Here is a 26351-nt window from a genome sequence, read left to right as displayed (position 1 = left end):
GTTTTCCATCAGTTCTGGCATTCTTACTCTCATTCTTATATATTTAACGTTAGTCTGTTGGTTCTCAATCCTATCCTGGGGAGCCCCAGCAAGTTTGGTTTTCATGATAAATTTAGCTCCTATATTTTCAGTAGTGGGTCAAGGTGAGCTACATTCAGAAATTAAAGAACACGGAAAGAGGAGATGTGGGTTAGTAGAATGGATTTCATGTCCTGATGCAAAAGGCAGTCGATGTCTTGAGTTTCTGAGCATCCAGCCTCCCAGAACAGGACCATCTGAGATTTCTCATCTGGACACCTCTCTCTGTGACCCAGCATCTGGTTCTCTGGAGTCACGTGCATTTTATTTTTAAAGAGAAGTGTCAACACATACTCTTGGCTTTTCACACTCGACTATGATATGCTGAAGAAATGAAGCCCCTAAATACCAAGAACCTTTTTCTACTGTCTGCACCAGTATTGGTGGAATTTTTAGAAGACTCTAGACGTCTCATGACCTCTTAGTGATGACAGGGTTTGAAAGGATTCATATTGAATCTGCATGCAATAAGTTTTTCTTTTAAATGTTTAATAAGTTCAGAACATCAAAAACATACAAGCAAATGGTGCTTTTACAAAGCAACAATAAAAGCAAGAAACAACCAATAATATTACTACTACTACTACTACTATTTAACATTTCTAGAGCGCTACAAAGTGTACGCAGCGCTGTACAAACACAGAAGAAAGACAGTCCCTGCTCAAAGAGCTTACAATCTAATAGACAAAAAGTAAAGCATTTAAATTTAAAATATTTAAGCAGTCAAGCACAAGAGAACAGTCACAGAAGGACAGAAGATGTTGAAGGGTGGTCAGTGTGATTAGGTGTAACTCTGGTTGGAGTAGTGGGAGAAGGTGATAGAAGAATAGAAATGGGTGAGGTAAAGTAATGAGTGGGTTGATAGGGAGGTTATATAAGACATGTCACTCTAGGGGTGGGTGGGTAGAGGGGTAGGGTGGGTGGAAGCAGGAGAAGGTATTCTCTGCAGCCTATCTGTGAGATGGAAAATGCTCTCTGAAGCTGCTGCTATAAGTTGTTAGTTTTCTCTCCCTGAAAGAGATCCAAGCCACACCCACGAAGTTCAAACTGTCAGTGGGGAGGGTGAGGGGAGGAAATGGCAGTGCTTGATGAAAAAGAGAGCTCAGTTTGATAGGAGATATACTATAGGATGTCATTCTGAGGCCAGGCTAAGTCTAAACCAGGAGAAGGTATTCTCTGCAGCCTATCTGTGAGATGGAAAATGCTCTCTGAAGCTGCTGCTATAAGTTGTTAGTTTTCTCTCCCTGAAAGAGATCCAAGCCACACCCACGAAGTTCAAACTGTCACATCATACTCCTAACAAGCCCTGATCAAGGAAGAGAGGGAGTAATTAACAAAAAAAAAGAGAGGGAGTAATTAACAAAAATAAAACAAAAGAGAGGAAGGGGGGGGGGGATAATTCCACATTGGCTGCTCATATCCTAGATATATTCCCATTTAGTCCTCTACATAATAGTCAAGCTTGCTTTTCAAGCAAAATCTTTCTAAATGTAAAGGACCTGTGAATGTATAATTATTACTTTCAAATTTAAGTGGACACTTGCATGGGAACTTTCAATAAAAAGTTGCATCCAGTGCAAATGTTTTCAATTTTAATAGCAAACAAGATTTTCTCATCAATTGTATGACTTTTGCCACATCCAGAAACATCTGAAGTCTTTGTCCACAGAACAGTAATTCCTTTTTTAAAAAATAAGGTTTCAAAAAATTTAGTCAAATTAAACTCAGAATTGGATTTCAGTACGTCATATGCCATTGCTTATCCAGCTTCTTTTAAGAATTTGTGAAGGGAAGTAATATAAATTAGAAATAGCTATTTGGTCAACATTAGACAATGACAAAACATCTCTCAAATAATTCTAAAACAAGATAGGAGGAGACATTAAATGCATAACAGGAGAATTTAAAATTCATAGATCCCTAGACCTGTGATTATTCTCCAGAACTTCACACATATATGCAATAGTAAACTATCCTTAAGATCCTGCTGCTTGCAAGGCCAAAACCTTTTGTTCCATCACACAAAGTTTGGATTCCATATCCTGAAATGTATCTGCCACTTCTGTAGAAAAATGGCACAGCTGAGTCACGAATCCCTGAAGCATGCTCTCAGCTCTAAAGATCTCCATACATCAATTAAAGATGTATCTTGTTTAGTCTCTAGACCTGCATCAAATGTTTCAATTACAACAAGAGATGGAACAGTTAGATATAGAAATAGTAGGGCTCTATAACCAAAAGAGAGCTTGCTGAGACAGGTAAACTCTCACTGTGCCCAATGCCTGATTTTGAGGAGCACAACCAAAGTCTGACTCCTTGGCAAGGTTGGAGAAGTCAACAGTGGAAATGGGGTAGGGCCCCCTCCACTAAAGAGCTCAAGGAGGCTCCAGAGATGACCAAGGAACCATTATTTGTAGGCTGTCACTCCAAGTTATTTGAATTGGAGTTATGTTCTTATCCATAGGTCCTTGATAAACCTGGGCAGTTGTACCTGAGCCTTTACCCTTTATCTTGCACTTCCCCATTCGGGAAAGAGAAATTTGTACTTACAGTTAACTGCTATGAATAATACAAAGCTACAGGCCAAATATTCCCACAAATGTCATACACCACAACTTCTTTTCATTCTCCTCATGACTCTTCACGGCTCTGAAGGGGATCCTAAGGTGCAGGGTATGCCCCTTTGGCCATGTGCCCACAGCCATGCACTTATGGCCTCGCACCATAACTGATGCTGTTTAAGAATTATAAGGCCACCCTTGATGACACAAGTGGGGTCCTCAGCTGACCCAGTGGACTGTCTGGAAGATTGCCTGTTCCAAATTCACCAAGCTCTTCTCTTCTGCAGACACCGAGCTTCACCACTCTCCTGCATGCAGTGTTTTTATCTGAAGCAGCTGGTACATAAAGAAAACTTGATTGTCTTCTGTTCAGCTGAAACAAGTCAGTTCCTACTGAAGCATGTGATGCTTTCCGCATGTGGCTGCTCAAATTCATATCACCCAAAGATTTGCTAAAAATTAATGCCATAGTTTTAGGTGACCTCCAATTTTAAGATTTCTGTGGAGTTGAAATTTAGTGGGAATTATCTGGATAGGTCCTGTTGACCAGGTCCATACCCAGGCCTTCAGTGAATAATGGTGCTGAATATCCGGCCTCAGCATTATCCGGGTTTTACCGAGGTAGTTCGAGGGTAGAGCTTCGGCAATAACTCTCCGGGGAAAGTTAGAACAGCCTTATCCACTTACCTATCTGGGTACCTATCAATATTCAGGCGTAAGAAGTAAGCAGTGGTTTGCATTTTAAAAGATACTGACGGCTGCAAGCTGAATATTGGGGCATGTGTCTTTTGATTTATTACCATATCTCAGAACTATTCATAATTGGCTATAAATTTCTAGTTTACTTAATGAAGTTCTGTAGTTCCATTTATTTATATATGTATGCATGTATTCATAGTCCGCCAATCCAGGAAATTCATCCTTTTCTCTCAGTGGATTACAACAAGACATAAGCAGTCTACATAAAATCCAACACAACTGAAAACCACAAAGAAACTAAAACTGTATAAATTCCCTCCTTGTCCTTCAAAACCTCAAAGGCCTTCAAGTTCTTAGGAGACGCCAACAGCTACTCATCATCCTGAAGCGTTTGGGGCAAACTATTCAGGTTTTCTTAAGCTCAGTCAAAACCAAGGCTGGGATCCGATACTGTGGACCTTTAGTTTTCAACTCTCTGAGGACTTTTCCTCCATTTTCTATCCTCTCCTTCCTTCCAACTTAGTTCAGCCATCGTAGCCACAGTCCTCAGCCAGGGGCCATGCACCAGGCCTCCTTTCCAGACCTTGCAATCATAAACCCTTAATCCATGCCTTTCTTTCTTCTGGGGCTTAAAAAGGCTACCTCTACAGCACCCCCAGTTCCAGTCAACCCAAGGGGTGGGAAAACCAGCTTGAGGATCTAACTGGTGACCTTCTGCTTGGAAGCATGCCACTGTGCCACAGCGCTAGCCCATCTGCCATTTTGTTCTGTGTACCCATGTGGCCCTGTGCTAAAAGTCTTGAGCTTAGTATGAGGGAGTGTGATCTAAAGCTTGCCTACAGTGCTTTTGATTATTAGCAGAGGGGGCGAACAATGGGCTCTCCTTGAAAGCTTCTTCCCAGGAGCTGGTAATATGAATGAGTTAAGTGAAGCTCTGTTAAAGCAAAGAGAATTAAAACAGGATTTACAGGACTTGAAAGCCACATGATCAAGAGCCTTGTGGAGAGATTACTGTGATAGATTACCTTAGCCTCATGGCCTAACTAATTCACAGAGACTGTCTCACACAAAAAGAAACACAATATTTAAACATGGCAAGCAGTAAACTCCTGTCTCTCACGCTTCTTTCTTATGCTGACTGCAAACCCAAGCCAGGGGTTTCAGGAGAATGGAGAGTTCCTGTGAGATTTACTGATGCAGGTATTATTTACTGCACAAAGACAGAGCTCTAGACAGGCGTCTGGCAATGTGACCGAGATACCCCCCAATGTTGTTTATTTGAAGCTGGCAGTGAGGACAGAGTGCCAGGGATGAAAAAGGAGGATCCTGCAAGAAAACCATCAGTGCTATGAGGTTATCAGAGGACAGCAAGATGCAGGGATTCTCTTGCTGTCCAGTCATCTGGGGAGGGGGCACTAACTCCCTGGGTCATTTCCAGAAGTGAAAGGCTCTACCTCACTGGCTCTTGATCTGGGGGGTACAGAGGGTAATGGGGTGTTTCGTCTGATGTGACTTTTAGTGTAGTGCAATTAATATTTACTGGCATTTATCCACAGCGGTTCTGTACCCGGATATTCAGTGGCACTATCCAGATGGTACCATTGTATGTCATTATAGACCACCTTGGCACCGTCCAAATCTCTTTGTAGTTCTTATTTTGTGACCTAGACTTCTGCGCTCCAGGACCCCTTTCATAATGTTAATATGCGTGTTTCTGTGGGATAATTCCACCCAGTATGGAAAGAGTTAACACCAGCTGGCTGCAAAATAATTGTAGTGCCTGGCGTTTGCTTGCTAGCCTTAAGGGGCAAGCCAGGCTCTTTGATATCCAGAAAAACAATCCCAGGGGCTTTTCCTGTCTGGAGATTAGTGCAGTTTCTGGAACAAGGCTGACTTGCCCTGAGACGAAACGAAACACCGGTGTACAAATGAGAGATGGGCAGAACTGTATCCTGAAGTGCCAGGGATTTTATCTAGGTGGCAGAGAATTTGCAGCAAAAGGTTGGTTGATATTCTTGTTCCCTTTAATTGTCCTGCTGCATGTTGAAGCTGCTTTCTGGGGAGATGTGTGGAGGAGAGCTCTTTGTTCCCCCGCTGGGTAGAGATAGGACTGGCACAGACAGGAAGAACAATGCCATGGCTGACTCCTGATCCCCCTGGAGAGCCTAGAGCGCGGCAAGGTTCAGTTGCTGGAATTAGCTTATTTTCCAGTCGGACAGTTTTTGCAAGTGAATTGATGGAAGACAGGTCCTTACATTAAGAGAAGTTTGTCACAGCTGTACTTTGTATACAGCTCATTAGTCTTCTGGTCTGTATTGACTCAGCATGGGTCAATTTGATTTTCCTCTGACCTCACTCCCCTCATCTCATCTGACTATGAGTCTGGAATGTGTTCATTTTAAAACAGTAAATCAGCGTCACATCAACACTGAACATGTTTAACTGTTTGTCTGGTGAAGAATTTTTGGAATGTGGAGTACACATTGGGCATGAATAAACTCTTGGTAGATCAAATTTGATTGTGTTAATTGGCTTACAGATTAGAAAAGTGCATTGGTCTTAAATAAAAGCTCATCTCATTGTGTGTCTGTCATCTGTGTGGGGACAGGGTGTAAAGAATCTATCCCCCTCTTGATAAATCGCCATGGAGAAACGCTGGCAATCAGGACCTGTCAGAAATAACGGAGGCTCTTGTATATGCCAAGTATAATAAAGGGGATAATTTTTGTTACAGGGCACCTATAAAGATTTACAGAAGTACAATTATTTTAAGCCTATTGTAATTCAAATTTCCAAAAAGGGAACCTAAGCATCTAACTTAACCAAATGATCACAAAAGTCAAATCAGCTCGCTGAGCAATATCAGGATAATGACAATGAAAGGTGATGCATAGCACTTTAAGAAACTATAAACTGTTTGCATGATATTTAAAACCATTTATCTGGCTGGGAACGGCTCCAGGATAGTTAAATGGCACTCAACCGGCTAGCTGGCAATATTCAGCAGGAGATAACTGGTTATATCACATAGTAACATAGTAGATGACGGCAGAAAGAGACCTGCACGGTCCATCCAGTCTGCCCAAGAAGATAAATTCATATGTGCTACTTTTTTATTTGTACTGTCCTCTTCAGTGCACAGACCGTATAAGTCTGGCCAGCCCTATCCCCGCCTCCCAACCACCAACCCCATGATATAACCTGCTGTCTACTAATATTTAGCGTATCGCCAGCTAAGTTTAGTGGCCAAATTCGGCCACCGAACTAGCAGGCCTATCTAGCTTGGCTGGATTTATTTACCACTCTTTTGAAGGAATTCACTCAAGGCGGTGTACAGCAAGAATAAGTCAAACATAAGCAATAGACAATTACAGCAGTAAAATTATTCAACAACAATACAAAGTATGGCAGTGAGTCTTTTCAGTATTCAGTTTCAGGTGAAATGAATTAGCCCATTCGTCCATTGTATTCAGACCTAACTTAATAAGATTAGTAATTTCATCCAGGTCCTTTCTAAACGGTATATATATTGTAACATCATCTGCATATATAAATGGATTTAGACCTAATTTGGATAGAGCATTGGCCAATGGGATCATCATTATGTTGAATAATGTAGGGGAAAGTGGCGAACCTTGAGGGACTCCACAAGCTGCGTTCCATGAGGAAGATAGAATTGAATTTTAATAGACAGCGTAGGGTCTAAGCAAAGATGGAACATATACGTAGATAGATAAGATCTTAGCTAGGGTAGCTAAGCAGTTGTGAGGGTAGATTTTAAGGGTGGGACAATTTATGAGGTGTGGGTTTTGGAGTGGAGCAGTTGCAGGGGCTATTTTTGTGTGAGGAATTAGTTTTGTGAAGATGGGAATGCTTTGCAAGGTGGTGTATCAGTTTCAGAGATAGGTTTTGGGGTGAGGATAGTTAGCAGGGTGGTGGGGCAATTGTGGGGTGTAGTTTTAAGGGATGGGAAAGTTTTGGGGTCGGACAGTTGTATGGGACAGTTTTAGGGGGCTGAACAGTTTGCAGGATGCTGGCGCAGGTTGTCCTAGGGCGAACCTTCAGCCTTTCAAACCTCCTCAACCCTATTCAATTAACTTTTAGGCCTCTAAGTTTGATTCCCCCCTCCCCCAAGACATCAGAGTTTGCTATTTATGTGTGTGTGTGTGTTTGTTTGTTTGTTTGTTTGTTTGTTTGCATCACACACACACAAGTAATGAAGGCAGTTTCAAAAAGGTATTGTTGGTTCTTTGAGTTTATGTGGCTGTCAGAGTCTATTGTTTTGCTATGACTGCACTTGCTCTTTGTTGCTCCCCAGAAGTTGCTGCCCTAGGCAAACCCTAGTCTTGCCTAATGGTTGGGCCAGCCCTGACTATCATTGTACTTCCTGACTTCACTGCTTGGGTTTCCTTTACGCTGGCTGCTAGAGCTCCTGGCTCACATTCTAATGTTATGCATGAGTATGAGTAAAAATTCAGCATTTATAATTACAGTTCTATTTTAGATGAAAGAGGATGTTAACATGATGGCAGAAAAGACTATCCAGTCAACCCAGTTATTCCATGCTACAGTGGTAAGATAGAAGATTTCCTAGAGGCTTTGTAGCGCTATAGAAATGAGAAGTAGTAGTCAAAGGTATTTGGAGTTTAGGCCTAGAGGTTCCCCCTCATGGAGGGGAATGACAGGTAGGATAGGATTGGATTTAAAAGGAAGGTAGCTCTTCCATCCACTCCAGCTTTATCCTATCCTGTTCCATACAACTCTCTAGGAAGAAAAAGCAAAGATTGGGGAACAAACTAGCTGTTCTCTGGTCTGTCTACTCCTACCCCTCTCTCATTTGCATGATAGGAAGGGAGGGGGCGTAGCCAGACAACAGATTTTGGGTGGGCCTAGGCAAGAAGTGGGTGGGCAGCAAGTGTCCCCCCCCCCCCCCCCCCACCCAAAAAATATTTCAGCTGGTGGGAAAATGCTTCTTTCCACCTTGGCAGTCTGCAGCATGGATGCGCTGAAAACTGAGCGTGTGCAGGTGCCAGTATCATGGAGAGTAGCATTTTTGTTACCATCAGGGAGAAGTCTTCATCTGGCGGAACTTGGGATCCCCACCAGCTAGCACTAAACATGTGCTACTATTGGGTGGGCCTGAGCACTAAGTGGCCCACCTGTGGCTAGGCCACTGGAAGGGAAGAGCTGGGTTATGGAAAGCAGTAGCTTTAACTATATCCGGTCCTGCCTCACCTCCTTCCTTTCTGTTCCCTGCAGCTACCTATGAGGGAAAGGGAGAGGGACTGGATTCAAGAGCAGATGAGCACCTCTCTGCTCCAGTCCATCCCCACCCCTCTATTCTCTGCATGACAGGAAGGAAAGAGCTGGATTATGGCACTGAGTAGTTTTAACTATATCTGCTCCAGGCTCACCTCTTCCTTTTCTGCTCCCTGCAGCTGCCAATGAGGGAAAGTGGGAGAGGGGCTGGATTTGGGAGCAGATTAGCCCTTCTCTGCTGGATCTGCTCCAGCACACCCCCACCCTCTATTCTTTGTAAGGCAGGAGGCATAGGAGCCAACTTTTCAAAATTATTGGGGGTTCTAAGCCTAATGGAAATAACCCCTCCCTGGACACATACAAGGACTTTTCTCAATATTGGAGGTGTTCAAGCACCCACAGAGCCAGCTCCTATGACAGGAGGGGAGGAGCTGGATTATAGAGCACAGTGATTTTTATTTATATCATCTGCTCCAAACTCACCCCCACCTTTGCTGTTTCTTCACCACAGGCTAAGCCCTGGGAAGAAAGCTGAAAGCTACCACTCAAATTGCATCAGAGTTAAAGAAACAAAGTGAGCAAAACCACTTAAAAAAATACATGAAACCTAAAACACAAAAGCCATGGTGGAAAGCCACACTTAGTATAATTGTTGCATAAAAGATGTGAAAAAGTGATTAAAAGCACTGATGGCACTGTAGTTATCAGGACCTGTAACTTTCAACTTTTTTTGTCCAGCCCCCCTCCCCCGCCAGAAGCGGCTGCTCTAGGCAGCCGCCAAATTTTCATAACACGTAAACCTGCCCTGCTGTAACCAGGCATTATTATCATAGACAAAATGGATCTGCTTGTACCTCCGGGATCTATTTGAAAACAAGATGTTTGTCTTAGTTTGGTTTCCCTGCTCAGCATATTTTGAAAAAGCTCAGCTGCAAAGACTCTCTGTAATTTTCTATGGTTTGAGGTGCGTAGTAGGCAGAGAGTGGCTTGTGGGAATACAGGATGCAAAAGCTTGCTTTGAGCGCTCCTTGGACTCAACCCTATGGAGCAACATTTGTATGTGTGGTTTTTCAGTGCTGAGGCTTTGCTCTCTGTATTTATCCAATTATTGTTCCTTCCTACTATTATATCCATCCATCTCGTCGCCTGTACATATTTCAATGCTAAGGGATGGAGAGTAGGTTCCATCTTGGAATGTATAATCCATATTTTGTCATCCTCTGCTATAGGCAGATGTTAGGAATCAGTAATACAGTAGCCGGTGCTTTGTTTTGGTTTTTATTTCTTGAAGGGGGCCCGGGAGGGGGGGGGGGGCGACCCTGCATTCATAAATTCCTTATTTTTGAAAGGCAGAGAGGAAGGGCACACTAGTTAAAGGATGACCTGTGAGAGACCCTTAAATCTCAGGAGAGCAGCTGTTCTGGGGAAAAACCAGGCTGCAGTGGGATCCAGTCCAAATTGCCACAACTTAGGATTAGTGTTCCGTAGGCACAGACATTACTAACAAGCATGGAATGTGGTTGTTTTACCTAATTAGAACAAAACATAGTTTGTAATTATTTCTCTGCATTAAAGTTTAAGCGGATCTCTTGGCTTCCTCTCTGTGGCTTCAAGCAAAAGTGGATATAGCTGATGCAATTCTGAGGTCCTCAGATTTCTGTTTGCCTCACTTGCTGGTCAAATGCTTGCTCTGAAAGGGTAGCATAACTGGAATCTGTGACAGCCTAAAAGAAAATTAAAAAGCCCCAACGAAACGAGTAGGGATTGATTTGTGCAGTGTGTCTAATTGGTTTTCTTTTTCTTGCTTTTCCCTTAGAGCTCAAGTCATAACCAATGATTAGAAAGGAAGCATCTCTTCAGCGAATCAAAGAGGTCCAATGGTGAGTGACATCAGGGAGGTTGAGAGTGACGCAGAGGTATGTGGGGTCATGTGCAGATTCATTGCAGGGCCTTTTACATAGTTTGGCAAGGACTGAAAAAGGGGACCATGGGCTCAAAACGCACTCGCTCAATGTTAAGGATGGCCTGAGTGAAATACTACTGATATGAACATACTGGAGACCTGCAGACCATCTGCACACTTTTGAGTTGCATTTCTCAGATGCTCAGGTTGAGCTCATCTCTGCCTGTTGCTTACATAGAATGTTTTTTGGGTCTGTGTCCAGTAGATTCCCATGCAGATCTCTAGAAATCAAGTCATTCATTGATGTCTTAAAAGCTGAGCATCATGGAGATTGGAGAAGGACCCACCTCCCCCTCGGAGTGAAGGAGGAATTCATACTTCACTTCATCCTTCAGCCCCTCCTTCTTACTATCAATGCCACTGCCACTGCTGTCACAACTTTGCATGCTGTACTGCTCCAGTGGCAGATCCCACCTCTGAAAGTCAGATAGCAAATTTTGGGAGGGCCAATGGGTAGAATGGATGGGTATGAAGCAGTTCTTCCCCCATGCTTCCCTTCACCCTCCCCCCCCCCCCCCCCCCCCCCCACCAGCTGAACTTTAAATTTAAATACCTTGCCATCAGAAGTTTGCCATGCATAACTCCCCTCAGCCAACCTCAGTGGTCAACAGTTGCATTCCTATTCTGCCAATGTTGGTACCCCGCATATGCTCAGTTCTCATGCATGAACTGAGCATGTGTGGAGTGCTGGTGTCGGCAGCTCAGGAATGCTACTGCTGACTACTGAAGTTAGCTGAGAAGATTTATGGCAGGCTTCTGATATCTTCAGCTGGTGGGACTTGGGATCCCTGCCAGTTATACTAAGGGTGTGCCACTCCTGGGTGGGTCCAACCCAAAAGAAGTGCATGGTTCCAGGCCCTCCTGGGCCCACCTGTGGCTACATACGCCCCTGTATATGAGCACTATTATAGCCTGGTAATTAATATAGAGGCCTCTAAAACATGGAACCAGAAATTTTGAATCATTTCTATCTAAGACAATTATGTAGCATATCCCTGTCCATCCCCCTCCTCTCTTTTCTGCTACTGTTTCTGTAGTGCTGCAAGATGTGTACAGCACTGTACAGACTCATATGAAGAGAAATGTCCCTGCTTTATAGACCTTAAAGTCTACTAACAACAGGACACATACCAAAAAAAAAAACTTTTTCTGATTAAAAAAATGGTTAAATTAGGAATGCCATAATTGTCTCCTTATGTCTTAATGTTTTTGGTTTGTTTTACATTTTATTTTGTTTTCACCCTTATTTTACAAGCCATGTTCCCAATTTCCACTTGTAAATTGCAGCATTCACACATGTATTTCACATACACTTAAATAAAACCCAATTTCAGTGTGCCACTGTTTATATGTGGAAATTTTCTCTACCTACAGTTTCAAGGGAGCGATTTGGAAATGTAGTTTGGATGGGTTAAAAATCTACTTTTGTGTTCCCCATTTTAACATGGAGAGTTACAGCTGCTCCCTTGACCTAGTAGGGTTGTAATGAAGTTTTATATGGGTCAACCCTTTACAGGAGAGATTAAGGGAGTTTCCCTCTCAATCCCCTATTATTTATTTCTCCCTTTGAATTAAAAATAAATAAGGGTGACAGCTACTGTTTTTAATTACCTAATTAGCAAATATGCCTGTAGACTTTTCTTTATTGTGAACAATTTGAAAATTACCCCAAGGTGTTTAAAACAAAACCTCCCCATGCCCTAGTTTACAGCAGGGAAACTGCTCAACACTTTTCCCAAAATTAAGAGCAAAGAGGATTACCAATATAAAAATTGAAAACATTCAGCACATCTGCCAATACGTAACTTTAAATGGATAACTATCTATTTTAAAGTTATGTGAATATTCACCAGAGCTATGTGTTCAAGTGTGAATGCCATAAGTGCCAGCAAAACTTAAAATAGATAACTTGCCTGTTTAATGTTCTCTCTAGCTCTGCATTCAGGCTTGAATGCGTAAATTAGATGGAGCATGAGTGAATTTAGATTAGATTAGTGTGAATTAGATTAGATTAGTGTGTAGGTTTGCAAAATGGCAGATATAGATGTGAAGGGCTGACACACCTGTAAGTTTTGAAATATCTAAAATAGCCAACATTTGGGTGTGGAATTATGAATTTGTTAGAATATCATAATAATGAAAATCCACAACATGAAAATGATATTAGTGGCAGACCATTAGTGAATATTTATAAATGCTCATAAACCTTCAGAAAGAGAAGGAAAAAGCCTCAAAGAGCTCAAAATCCTATGGATTTACAGAACTAACCAGATCAAATAATCTTCTCTTCATCCTTGGCAAAAAACCGACTTACACATGTCAAAAGTATGTTTATGATTATTAAAACTGTCGATAAACTGCATTTTCCAGCAGGAGAATAATAAATAGAAATAAAACAAAACCTTTTATTGGACTAACTTAATACATTTTTTTAAAATTGCTTTCGAAGGAAACCTTCAGATCAGAAATAAGCATAGCAAAATAAGTATTTCAATGGTCATCTGAAAGGTGGGGGGAAGTTGTGCAATGGGAGTGGGCAGAGGAGGGAGATATGGGTGGGTGATCAGATACTTTGAAATTAGCAAGAAAGAGCTTAAAACAAATCTGGGTTTCCTATCACATTATGGCACTCATTTTCAAATCTCTTAGACTTACAAATATCTATAGGTTATTATGTAAGTCTAAGTGCTTTGAAAATATGCCTCCAAAAGTTATAAACAGAAATAAAACAAAAGGAAAATAAGGTGATAATCTTTTTTTTAAATTATTAGACTAACAATATATTTTTTGACAAACCTTCAAAGGCAGAGCCTTCTTCCGCAGGTCCTTGTGAAAGATATCTTCTTAGTCCAATAAAACAAGGTATCATGTGGTTTTATTTTATTTCTGTTTATTACCTTTTAAAGTGGACTAACAAGGCATCACACTGCTTTATTATAAGTCATAAAATTGTACTGCTTTGTCACCTATCTCCCATCCGTCTGGACTTCCTCTGAGTTCCCCTCCCTCCACCACACACCTTTTCTATTTCAGATTATCATTGTGATTCACCTATATATTCTAGTTTTGTCATTCTTTCCTCATATTGGTCCTAACCTGAGAAAGAGGGTTTTAACCTTTGAAAGACTGTGAAAATATTCGGCTAATCCAACCAAGAAGTATCACCTTAAATTCCATTTTTGTGTTGTTTTCACTTATTAACATACCCTAGAGCTTGCTTCTTTTCAGTTCCACTCTGTGCTTGTCCCCTTTTAAATCACTTCTGAAATTTGAGGGGTGTCTATCATTGATCCCCTGGCTCCGCTGCTGGAAAAATCCAGATTCCTTTCAGAATTAGAGACGGCTGGCTGGCTGACTTTCTACCTGCATTCCTAAGCAGAAGGCTGGCCTGAAACTCTAGCTCAGAGTCTCTTTCCTCCTCTCAATGGTCGTACAGAATATTTACAGGCCAGGGTTTGCTCTGGGATCTCCACTTAGCCCTGATAGTTTGGTGCCAGCAGCTTTCTTACACCTCAGAGGATGGAATGTGATAAGGACTTTAAAATTAGAAAGCTGCAGACACAGGGTTGGTTATCCTGCCTCTGAGCTCCTGCAGGTCTTACTGGAAGCAGGATTAGAGATTGGCAAGAACTGCTACCCTGGATTGACTGGGTGAAACACCCCCTCCCCCACTGCTCACTATGGAGAAATGTATCTTTCGGAAACCTGCTTGATAAGACCATGGGTTGCCAAAGTAGTACATGGGGAGGGCAAATTATAAAGGTCTGGAACTCTTTGCTAGATGATGTAGTAACAACACTTAGCATATCTGGGTTTTAAAAGGTTTGGACAAGTTCCTGGAGGAAAAGTCCATAGTCTGCTATTGAGATAGAAATGGGAAAGTCACTGCTTGCCCTGGGATTTTTAGCATAGAATGTTACTCTTTAAGGTTCCGGAATCTTGTTGTTGTTTGGGATTCCGGAATCCTGCTACTATTTGGGTTTCTGCCAGGTACTTTTGACCTGGATTGGCCACTGTTGGGAAACAGGATACTGGGCTAGATGGACCCTTGGTCTGACCTAGTATGACTATTCTTATGTTCATATGTTAATCAGCTGTCTGAGAATGACCCACCCTGAATATGAGTAAGGGACATCAACAAGTTACAAGACATTTCCAGGGATGTGTTTAGGACAGGGGAGGAATTTTATACCTATGGGTCAAGTGGTAGTTAGCGCACATCAAGTTTTAGTAAAAGGGCCTCATAGATTGCATGTTCACACCTCCGCTTGGAACAATTATTCACAGAAGAAGATGTGAGTGTCCACCTTTGTAGTAACAGCATGCTTGAAAGTACAGGCATTGACAACTCTTGGGGAAAATATACCTGTAGACTTTTCCTTATGGTGGACAATTTGAAAATGACCCCAAGGTGTTTAAAACAAAACCTCTCCCTGCCCTAGTTTATAGCAGAAAAACTGTTCAACACTTTTTCTAAAAATTGAGGGCGAAGAGGATTACCAATATAAAATTTGAAAACATTCAACACATTTACCACTTCGTAACTTTAAATGGATAACTATCTAGTTTAAAGTTATGTGAATATTCACCAGAGCTATGTGTTCAAGTGTGTATGCCACAAATGCCGGCAAAACTTAAAATAGATAACTTGCCTGTTTCTGATTTTCGGCAATTTTTGAAACCAAAGACGTCCAGGTTAGAAATGACCAAATGCAAGCTATTTGGTCATGCCAGGAGCTAACATTTGTAGTGCACTGGTCCCCCTGACATGCCAGGACACCAACCGGGCACCCCAGGGGGCACTGCAGTGGACTTCAGAAATTGCTCCCAGGTGCATAGCTCCCTTAACTTGGGTGCTGAGCCCCCCCCCCCAAACCCACTCCCCACAACTGTTCACCACTACCATAGCCCTTAGGGATGAAGGGGGCACCTAGATGTGGGTACAGTGGGTTTGTGGTGGGTTTTGGAGGGCTCGCTGTTTCCTCCACAAACGTAACAGGTATGGGGGGGCCTGGGTCCGCCTGCCTGAAGTGCACTGCACCCACTAAAAACTGCTCCAGGGACCTGCATACTGCTGTGATGGAGCTGGGTATGACATTTGAGGCTGGCATAGAGGCTGGAAAAAATGTTTTTTTAATATTTTTTTTTAGGGTGGGAGGTGGTTGGTGACCACTGGGGGAGTAAGAGGAGGTCATCTCCGATTCCCTCTGGTGGTCATCTGGTCAATTCGGGCACCTTTTCAAGGCTTGGTCATGAAAAAAAAGGGACCAAGTAAAGTCGGTCAAATGCTCGTGAGGGACACCCTTCTTTTTTCCATTATCGGCCGAGGACGCCCATCTGTTAACCATGTCCACGTCTCGCCTTCGGTATACTGCCGACATGCCCCCGTGAACTTTGGTCATCCCCACGACGGAAAGCAGTTAAGGACGCCCAAAATCGACTTTTGATTATGCTGATTTGGGCAACCCTGAGAGAAGGAAGCCCATCTCTTGATTTGTGTTGGAAGATGGGCATCCTTCTCTTTCGAAAATGCCCGATAGGCTTCCTTCTGCTTCCATAAGCAATCAAAACCGTTAGATTTTGCAGAAAGAATCAGGAGAGAAGCATGCTGAATTTCATTAAAACCAAGAATGCGCGTGGGGGAGGGGAAAGCAGGGCAGGCAGTGCGGCGGCAAATATCGCAGCAGGAAAGCTTCTGCTGGTGGAGCATGGGGACCCCCGCCAACCAAACCATCAGACTTTGGGGGGCCCAAATCCAAATGGGGGGCCCAGGCCCCCAAGGCCCCTTGTGGCTACTCCACTGGTCTGTTCGCTCGTTTGTTCCTGTGCTCAGGGCTTCTGAACATTCTACGCCATCGAATGTGGATGCTAGTACAGCACTAATAGCTTGTAGTGTCCATGTTTACGTTTGAGCATCGGGTCCTCAGAGTTTGATGAGAAATCTGTCTAAGGATAGAGAAGACTGGAAGTTTCAGGGTGTATTTAAAAAAAACAGTTATTCAAAGCTTGTGTTCTGCATAGCTCTATCAAAACTTGACTTGTTTCAATATCATCCCAAATAAATTTGCAATGAGCCTATACTCACCTTGGCCACCTCACCTAAACAATGTAAGCAACACCTAGCCATTATCATCATGATACACGCAGATGCCATTTTGCTGTAAACACTAGCAGTTACCATGGTCCATATTAAAAATTTGTATATAGAGATAGGTTACGGTTCTTGTAGACTGGTGCAAGAGTTTTCAGAAAAGTGGTGGAAGAGAGTAAGCATAGAATAAGTTTTGAAAGAAATTGCGAGAAACGGGCTCAACTGATTGCCAGTCAGGAAGCGACAGGGCCCGATCTGTTCACAATGAAGAAAACATCGTAACAGTTGACGAACCATATGGTGAAGTGACATTGTTATGCAGAAAACACGTGTTATACTGGTGCTGCCTCATAGTATGGAGTCAGGTAGTAGTATAAAAGCAGGAAGAGGTCTGAACTTGCCTCCAATTTAGGGCCTAGGTATTGCAAAGTAAGTGTGTGGCCTCCTGCCAAATTTTGTCAAGCAAAAATTTTTTATCCACTTCTACCCTAGCTGAGATAATATTTAACCATCTCTCTGATCTCATGTGCAACTTAAATTAGTCCCCTTATTTTCTAATTCCTCTTACTCTCTTACCTATCTATATGTTCCATCTTTGCTTATACCCTACACTGTCAATTAAAATGTTCTATTACGTATTGTGTTGATATTGTAAGTAGTATACGATGCCATACATTGAATATTTTTACTGCTGTAATTGTCTATTGCTCATGTTTGATTTATTCTTGCTGTACATTGCCTTGAGTGAATTCCTTCAAAAAGGTGGTAAATAAATCCTAATAAATAAAATAAATAATAAATAAATTGGGCAATGAAAGCTCACGTGGACACTTGAGTTCTTTGAGCAATCCCCTGCATCCCAGTATTTTTAATTCTTTAGTTTCTTATTCTTAGTTTTCCATTTTAAACTTTATTTTTCTTAGACTAGAAATCTAAAAACAGAAATTACAGTTATAGTTAGTAATGTTAAATAGAATCTGCGGTAAAATAGCCCATGATGCTTCTAATGCTGTAGCTCTTGTCAGTAACCCAGTTCTTAGTGTACAAGATATTTAAATAAAAATAGCTTTATTGCTACGATTTTCTGACCACTGTTTCCAATACAAATAACGCAGTATTGCGATGATTTTATATTCCTCCAGTCTTTCAAAGTGTGACCAACACTTGTGTCAGTTGACGTCCCAAAATATCAAGAAAATCCTCTGTTGGACATTACAAAAAGAAAGAAAAATGCTGGTTGAATAGCTCAGAAAAGGCAGATGAGTATTCTTAGGTAGGGAACTGCTGAAAAATAACTGCAGGAGAAAATGGAAGCTTAGGGATGCCTGACAGAGTACAAGAACATGCCAACACAGGTAAAAAATTAAAAAAAAGAAGCAGCATGAAAAGAGAAGCCTGGAAACAGACTAAGTAAACACGACAGGCTTACAGTATTCAAAAGATTTCTTTCCATGCTGTAAAGCAAAGCGGTCAATAATGTGGGCGTTTGGAATACTGCAGAGTCAGGCAGGAAGCAAGATCAAAGAGCATGGGAATGTGTGGGGGACTTGGAGGTACCAACAGATTCTTGAATAACTTCCTTTATGCATAACGTATTGAGCAGTCCCAGCTGCATGCCCTCCTTTAGCATCCGTCTTCAGGGTCAACTAGGTAGGGCATGACTCAAAGTATAAAAAGAGTTTTGGACATGTAAAGGGTGATTGTATGAGTTAGGCACCTGCATTTACATACCCTTTACATACATAAGTGTGTAGGATACCAGCACATACCTGCAAATGCACTTCTAGACAGGCTAGTGAAAATTGTTCCTGAAATGGCAAAAGACAGTAAGAGGTTTACCAAGAGAGACGATTTCTGGGAGGAGCCCCTTGGCCTGTTCTGCCATTTGAACTTTTGTCCCAGTGCATTGTGGAACTTGTACCCCTGCTTCCTTCATTAAAATCAGCAAGACAAGTACAAAAAAAAAGGATCTAAAGGCAGTTTTTCTAACTAGGACCAGCTCAAAATTTCATCCACAATCTGGGCCACATGGGAGGGTCTTTATGAAGAGAACAACTTACCGTCCAAATTTAAATTCAGAAGCACTCACCCTCTACAGAAAATAAATAGACATTTAATTCAGAATAAATATGTTCCACTCCATGCTTGCCTCGAGTCACTTGCCAGCTGGCTCAGAGAACATCAATTAGTACTAAATACCAATAAAACAGTTGCATGTTGGTTCTCTGGTGCTCCTTTGTCTCCTCCACTTATTGTTACTCTTTTTGGTACATCTATCATTCCAGTATCCAGTTTTCTATATTTAGGTGTCATGTTTGACTCCTCTCTTTCTTTTCTACCACAAATTTCACATCTAACAAAGACTGGTGTTTTGGTTTTCTGTCAACTTAGAGCTAGTCGACATCTCTTTGATATTTCTCATTTCCATGCATTGCTTTTTTTTACATCAAGTCTCGATTATTGCAATATTATTTATGCTGGTCTACCTCACTCTACACTGTGAAGATTACAAACATTACAGAATACAGCCATTAGGTTATTATGCCGTGCTCATCATTCAGATCATACTTCACCGTTGTTGAAAAAATACCATTGGCTTCCAGTAGACCAATGGATTAATATAAAGTTGCGTTGCTTACTTTCAAGGCTCTTCGAACTGGTGTTCATGATTGTCTTTCTTGTCACAGCCTCTCTTCTGTTGATTTCTAAGTTAATAATTTTGTGAATAATTTTGTAATAGGCCACCTAACTTGTGCAGGAACTTTGCCCAGGAGTTACATCATTTGCATTGTTTCCCTGTGAAAATTGCCCCACCAAAACTATACACACACTTACATCAGTTGTATATGTTTACACGCTTATTTTTGAAAATCCAAAGTACATGTGTAAGTCCAACCCCCCCTCCCCTCTTCAGGACTAGCCCAATGGTATCAGATGCTCCAGACAAATTTTTGGACATGTACCTCCTTCCATGATGAGCTCAATGCCCACCCCTACACCCCACCCTCACAGTTCAGCATTGCCCCTTCCCCTCTCTAGCCTCCCCTCTATAGCCAGTATATTCTGTTTCCTTCTCTACTTTCCCCCCAACCTGTGGACAGCATCTCCTGTACTGATAACACTTCCTTCCCATCTCTACCCTCCTCCCCATGGCTAGCATCTTCCCTTTCCCTTTCTATTCCTCCGTCCCCATGGACAGCATCTTCTCTTCCTCTGTAATCTCCCTCCCCCCCACCTTCCTAGTTGGCCATCATGTCATCTGTCCTTCCCTAGCCCCACTGCACCCAGCATCTTTCGCCCTTCCCTCTCCACTTCTGGGCCACCGCCAATACCACCTTCCTCCCACGCCAGCCTACAAAAGAGACAATACTGCACAGGCCCTGTAAGTCCAGGCCTGGCTGAACTGCAGCAGTGTCCCACCCCTTCTGACAGGAAGTCTGCATGTATTTTTCCTGCTTTACAAAAGGCTCTGTGTTCAACCAGCCCTTTGTAAAATACATGGGGAATTGTGGGTGTCCAAACTTGGACGTCCCGTCTCTTACCTTGATCATCTGTTCAGAATCGAACTTCACACTTCACCGTGGTAACATTTTTAGTCTGTGAAATCTATACAGCTAAGTCCTACTAACCAGTTCATAACCGGTGGCTGTTTACAAGTCTAACTTTCTGTTCTGAGATCGAGGAAGTAAAATACCTGCAGCTGAGATACAAACATGAGGGAGCTTCTCAGTAAGGAAGCCATTAACTTCTAGGTTAGCGGTATTCTTTCTGTATACAGCTATTGCAGCCATTCCCAACCCAGTCCTCAGGGCAACCTAGTCCCATTAGGTTTTCAGGATATCCACAATGAATGTGCATGAGATGGATTTGCATGCACTGCCTCAGTTGCATGCAAATCTAACTCATGCTTATTCATTGTGGATATCCTGAAAACCCAGTGGGACTAGATGTGCCCCGAGGACTGGGTTGGGGGTGGCTGAGCTTTTGTACCCCTTGTTTTCTGGCTCCAGAACCCTCCTGAGTGTTTTCCTTGTTGGCTTAGTTCAGATTGTTTAAATGACAAATACCCTCGTGCGGTTGAACATTTTACTGCCGATTCCAGAGGACGTTTTCAAATTATGTTGGTGCTTTATGAATTGGGTATGGTCATGAAGCTTAAGAAGACCAACATTAAGGACTTAGATTCAGTAAATGGCCCCTAAATTTGGGAGTTGAAAAAATCCACATGGAGCGCAATTCTATGAGTTGCATGCCATTTATAGAATACCGCATAGCACCGGGATCCATGACCAACTTTGGGTACAAGGATTTACACTAACTGAAACCAGGTGTAAATCCTGATGTGTAAGTTAGGCACAGATCCCTTGCACATTTTTACTGAACACCCTTGACCCATCCATGACCCTCCCATAACCACGCCCCCTTTGAGTTACACACCCAAAACTTTGCACGTGGATCTTTATAGAATAGTGCTTAGCGAGATATGCATATAAATCGAAATAGCTGCCAATTTACACCGATAATTGATGCTGTCAATTCACGCCAATAACTGATCGCGCTCAATTATTGGTGCTAATTGGCTCGTTAGCAAATTTCTTTCGGTGTTCATCTCAAAATAGCATGTCATTTTGTGCAGGTAAATTCGGGTGCCATATATAAAATCTGGGAGTAAATGGCACTTTGTTTAACTAGTGCCTCATTGTGAACTCTGTACACAGTGATGGTCTTGAGCTGTAAGACACAACACATGGCAAAATACCATCAGATTACTTTGTTCTCTGATTTTTCTCTTGTTTCTGTTCCAGAGCTGAGGCTTTTTAGTATTTCCAGTGCAGAGCAAGATGAGATAACAGAGCTGTGAAAGCTGATGAGATGGTTGAAAGTGTGCAAGCAGGGCATACAGATGGCTCATTTGCTGTTTTGTGCCAAGCTCTACTTTGAAACTGCAAGTCAGAAGTCAACAGAATATCAGGCAGTGACTGTATAAAGAGTTAACAGGAAAGGCAGAACATGAGAGTCTGGCATTTTTGGTCTTCTACAATAAAACACCAGCAAACAAAGAGGACCTCTCTCAGACAGTGGAAACCTCTAAAGAGAAATGGGATCAGAGTTCTCTTTGGGATGATACCTTCTGACAGCGTCACATGGAGTTTTTCTTTCTGAATCAGTGTGTCTCAGGCTCTTTTATTTAGCGGCGACTATAATTTAAGCTACCACAGTCACTTTAATTGACCTAAATTGTAGATAATTGAGTTATAGCAGAAAGCTGAGGTACCTCTTTGCTGTGACTCAATTGCCAGTTGGTGTAGATCTTGTTAACATGCTTACATTTAAAGTGCACTGGAGGTTTTCTGAAACCAGGCAGGGAAGCTCTTCGATCTATGAGTGGTGTACCAGAACAACATACTTCAACATCCCTTGGGCCGATGGGTCAGTTGCTGCTTTCCATTAAAGCCAGCAGTACATCTTGTCAAAATTCAAATTTGGCCCAGGTGGAAGGACAGCCTCCATCATAGCAAGGAGCAGAACTGTTCTAAGAGAGTCCACTGCCGGAAAGGTTTTGGGGAATTAATTGGGAGCCTAAACAATGGCCATTGGTAAAATGGTCTAGAATTCCAATAAACTAAACCACTGGGACCTCAGATTGTATATCTCTTCCTGTTTCTGTTGTTATGCACTGATGACCAATTAGGGCCACCATTTTTCTGCTGTAACTCAAGGTGACAAAACAATGCGACAAGGCAGTGGCCACGGCCAGAAGGATGCTAAGCTGCATAGAGAGGGGTATAACCAGCAGAAGAAAGGAGGTGTTGATGCCTCTGTACAAGTCATTGGTGAGGCCCCACTTGGAGTACTGTGTTCAGTTTTGGAGGCCTTCTCTTGCTAAGAATGTAAAGAGACGAAGCAGTTAAGAGAAAAGCAACAAAAATGGTATGTGGTTTGCATCACAAGAAGTATGAGGAGAGACTCGAGGGCCTGAACATGTATACCCTGGAGGAAAGGAAGAGACAGGGCTTTTTCCAGAGATGAATCGAGGTTGCAGGGGAGCTGACTCAGGAACAATGTCAGGAAGTACTTTTTCACGGAGAGGGTGTAGATACCTCGAATGCCCTTCCATGGGAGGTGATGAAGATGAAAACGATAACAGTATTCAAAAATGTGGTGGTTAGGTGGTCTGTTCCCTGATTGTGCCTCGACAGATTCAGCTTCTGTAGCTGGAGAACAAGGCCAGTGCCAGACAGATGTCTACAGTCTGTGTCCTGAAAATGGCTGGACAAATGAAGATCAAGTATACATATGTAGTATCACATCATACTTTATGCAATGAGTTTATCTTGGGCAGACTGGATGGACCATGGCTCCTCCCACGACCAAAGGGCTTGGATTTGGTCGTTTTTGAGATGGGCGTCCTCGGTTTCTATTATGGCCGAAAACCGGGGACGACCATCTCAACATTTAGGTTGACCATCTCTAAAGTCGACCTAAATGTTGAGATTTGGGCGTCCACGACCGTATTATCAAAACGAAAGATGGACGCCCATCTTGTTTTGATAATACGGGTTTCCCCGCCCCTTCACGGGGGCCATCCTGCGAGGACGCCCTCATGAAAACTTGGGCGCCCCGTTCGATTATGCCCCTCCACGTCTTTCCGTACAGACTGTTCCAGTCTTGGTTATGCCCTACTGTTTATATGGAGATCTGGTTTTTCATTTCTTAGGGGAGGCCATGGTACAAGTCCGTAGATGTGATGAGGTAAAAACCAGGACTCAATCCATGTGTCTGGAAATAGAACCAGTAGACATCTCTGCCAACAGCTGGTGTGTTCGCTTCGATCTGGAGCCACTGGTTCCTCCTCTGTTCTTATGTGCAATATCTCTGGATCCAGATGTGCTTTGTTCTTTATGCTTTAGTGGCCACTGTGCAGAAGTAAGGGTGTGGGTAGAAACTGGAGAAGTCAGAAGTGTGCACTGGCAGCCATGTTTAGAACAAAAACTTCCCTCCTCCCCCCTCCAAAAATGATTCTTTAAAGCAGAACTTCTCAACCCAGCACAGCGCTGCGTACATCTAGGAGTACTATAGAAATGATTAGTAGTAGTAGTAGCCCAGTCCTTGGGGCACAGAAAGCCAGTCCGGTTTTCAGGATATCCGCAATGAGGAGGCAGTGCATGCAAATCTATCTTCATTGTGCATGGATATCCTGAAAACCCGACTGACTGGGTGTTCCTCAAGGACTGAGTTGAGAACCACTGTCTTAAGATACTGTTTTATGAATTGTTAGAAAGAGAGTGGGAGGTTATGTGCAATACAGAGTCACAGAGGCAAAATAAGGTGAACACGTTTAGTCTTGGTGGAGCAGTTTGAGCAGGTGTGTGGCAAGGATGCTTTAAAGCCTCTGGTTTGGAAGTTAAAATACTGTTAATGCTCTTGCAGGATCCTCACAGCATTTAGCAACAATTTTTAGGGTTGATCTTAAATGAGCTAATGGCACTTCTGGAAATAATTAAACAGATAAGGGCTGAATACTTAGGATTAAATTACGGGCTGACACAGCCCCCCAGGAAAACGTGGGGGCCTTCAAGAGCAGTGGGGGGGGGGGGGGGGGGGGGGGGGAGGGAGTCTGGTCTCTTCCCTTTGTGATACAAACACTGGATGATGTTAACGATTCCAGGGTTGACTGGTTTGGCCTACGTCACCTATTGGATCCAGCTCTGTGGGTGCTTGAGCGCCCCCAATATTGAACAAACTCCTTAACTGTGTCTAGGGAAGGTTCATTTCCATTGAGTTTAGCACCCCCAATCATTTTGAAAAGTTGGCTCTTATGATGTCAGCCATGCAATGCACACAGCCTGTAATATTCTATAAGGTGTGTGCATAATTTGGAGACACGCATATGCCCTGCCTATATGTACACTCCCCTTGCAGTTGTGCGTTATAGCATTTCCATGCTGTCTTCTAGAATAGAGTGTAGTGCACTTAACTCTTGTAAGCATCCCTTTTCCGTGCACTTACACGTGCAAGACGCACATAACTGCATGTCTAGTTACAGAATTACCTTTCATGCTTTTGTTACATCCCAGAGCGGAGGAGTAGCCTAGTGGTTAGTGCAGTGGACTTTAATCCTGGGGAACTGGGTTCGACTCCCCCTGCAGCTCCTTGTGACTCTGGGCAAGTCACTTAACCTGCCATTGCCCCTGGTACAAAATAAGTACCTGAATATATGTAAACCGCTTAGAATGTAGTTGCAAAAACCTGAGAAAGGCGGTATGTCAAGTCCCAGTTCCCTTTCCTTATTTGCGATTCTACATGGAATGTTGCTACTATTGAGATTCTGTTGCTACTATTTAAGATTCTACATGGAATGTTGCTATTCCACTAATTTAATCACCTCACTTGTCGTTCCGATTTCCATATCATTATAAATAAGTTAAATAACACCGGTCCCAGTACAGATCCCTGTGGCACTCCACTATTCACCCTCCTCCATTGAGAAAAATGACCATTTAACCCTACCTTCTGTTTTAGGGGGAATGGGGCTTGATATACCGCCTTTCTGTGTAACTACATTCAAAGCGGTTTACATAGTATATACAGGTACTTATTTTGTACCAGGGGCAATGGAAGGTTAAGTGACTCACTCAGAGTCACAGGAAGCTGCAGTGGGAATCGAACTCAGTTCCCCAGAATCTACAATGCCATGTAGAAGCCTGCCCTTGCAGATCAGCAACGCGGCCGTGCAGGCTTCTGTTTCTCTGAGTCTGACAACGTCAGACTCAGAGAAACAGAAGCCTGTGCGGCCACATTGGTGATCTGCAAGGGCAGGCTTCTACATGGCATGTTGCTAGTGTAGGAGTAGCCTAGTGGTTAGTGCAGTGGACTCTGATTCTGGAGAACTGAGTTTGATTCCCACTGCAACTTCCTGTGACTCTGGTTGAGTCACTTAACCCTCCATTGCCCCTGGTACAAAATAAGTACCTGTCTATACTATGTAAACTGCTTTGAATGTAGTTACACAGAAAGGCGGTATATCAAGCCCCATTCCCCCTAAAACAGAAGGTAGGGTTAAATGGTCATTTTTCTCAATGGAGGAGGGTGAATAGTGGAGTGCCACAGGGATCTGTACTGGGACCGGTGTTATTTAACATATTTATAATGATATGGAAATCGGAACGACAAGTGAGGTGATTAAATTTGTAGATGACACAAAACTATTCAAAGCTCAAATGCATGTGGATTATGAAAAATTGCAGGAAGACCTTAGGAAACTGGAAAACTGGGCATCCAAATGACAGATGAAATTTAGCATGGACAAATGCAAAGTGATGTACATTGGGAAGAATAATCTGAATCATAGTTACCCAGTGTTAGGGTCTACCTTAGGAGTTAGCATATAATACACTGAAATCTTCTACTCAGTGTGTGGCAGCGGCCAAAAAAGCAAACAGGATGCTAGAAATTATTAGGAAAGGATGCAAAATAAGACCAAGAATATCATAATGCTTCTGTATCACTCCATGGTGCAACCTCACCTTGAATATTGTGCTCAATTCTGGTCGCCATATCTCAAAAAACATATAGTGGAATTAGACAAGGTTAAAAGAAGATCAACCAAAATTATATAAAGGGGGAGGAACTCCTCCCATTTGAGGAAAAGCTAAAGAGGTTAGTGCTCTTCAGCTTGGAAAAGAGAAGGCTGAGGTGG

The 26351-nt window shown here is 42.6% G+C and overlaps 1 protein-coding gene across 3 annotated transcripts in view; it reads left to right on the top strand.

Moving 5' to 3' along the window:
- The window catches only part of PLXNB1 (plexin B1), a 188082-nt gene that overhangs the window by 67162 nt on the left and 94569 nt on the right, over positions 1-26351 (top strand). For 2 of the 3 annotated variants that reach the window (XM_030205759.1, XM_030205760.1), the window contains exon 2: positions 10414-10477. The gene's annotated coding sequence lies outside the window, so the exon portion shown is untranslated. Of the gene's footprint in view, positions 1-10413; positions 10514-26351 lie in introns of all 3 variants that reach the window. The other variant, XM_030205761.1, reaches the window with a different exon arrangement.

Source organism: Microcaecilia unicolor, chromosome 6 (assembly GCF_901765095.1).
Source record: "Microcaecilia unicolor chromosome 6, aMicUni1.1, whole genome shotgun sequence".
Lineage (NCBI taxonomy): Eukaryota > Metazoa > Chordata > Amphibia > Gymnophiona > Siphonopidae > Microcaecilia > Microcaecilia unicolor.
This window is presented reverse-complemented; position numbering and strand designations above follow the sequence as displayed.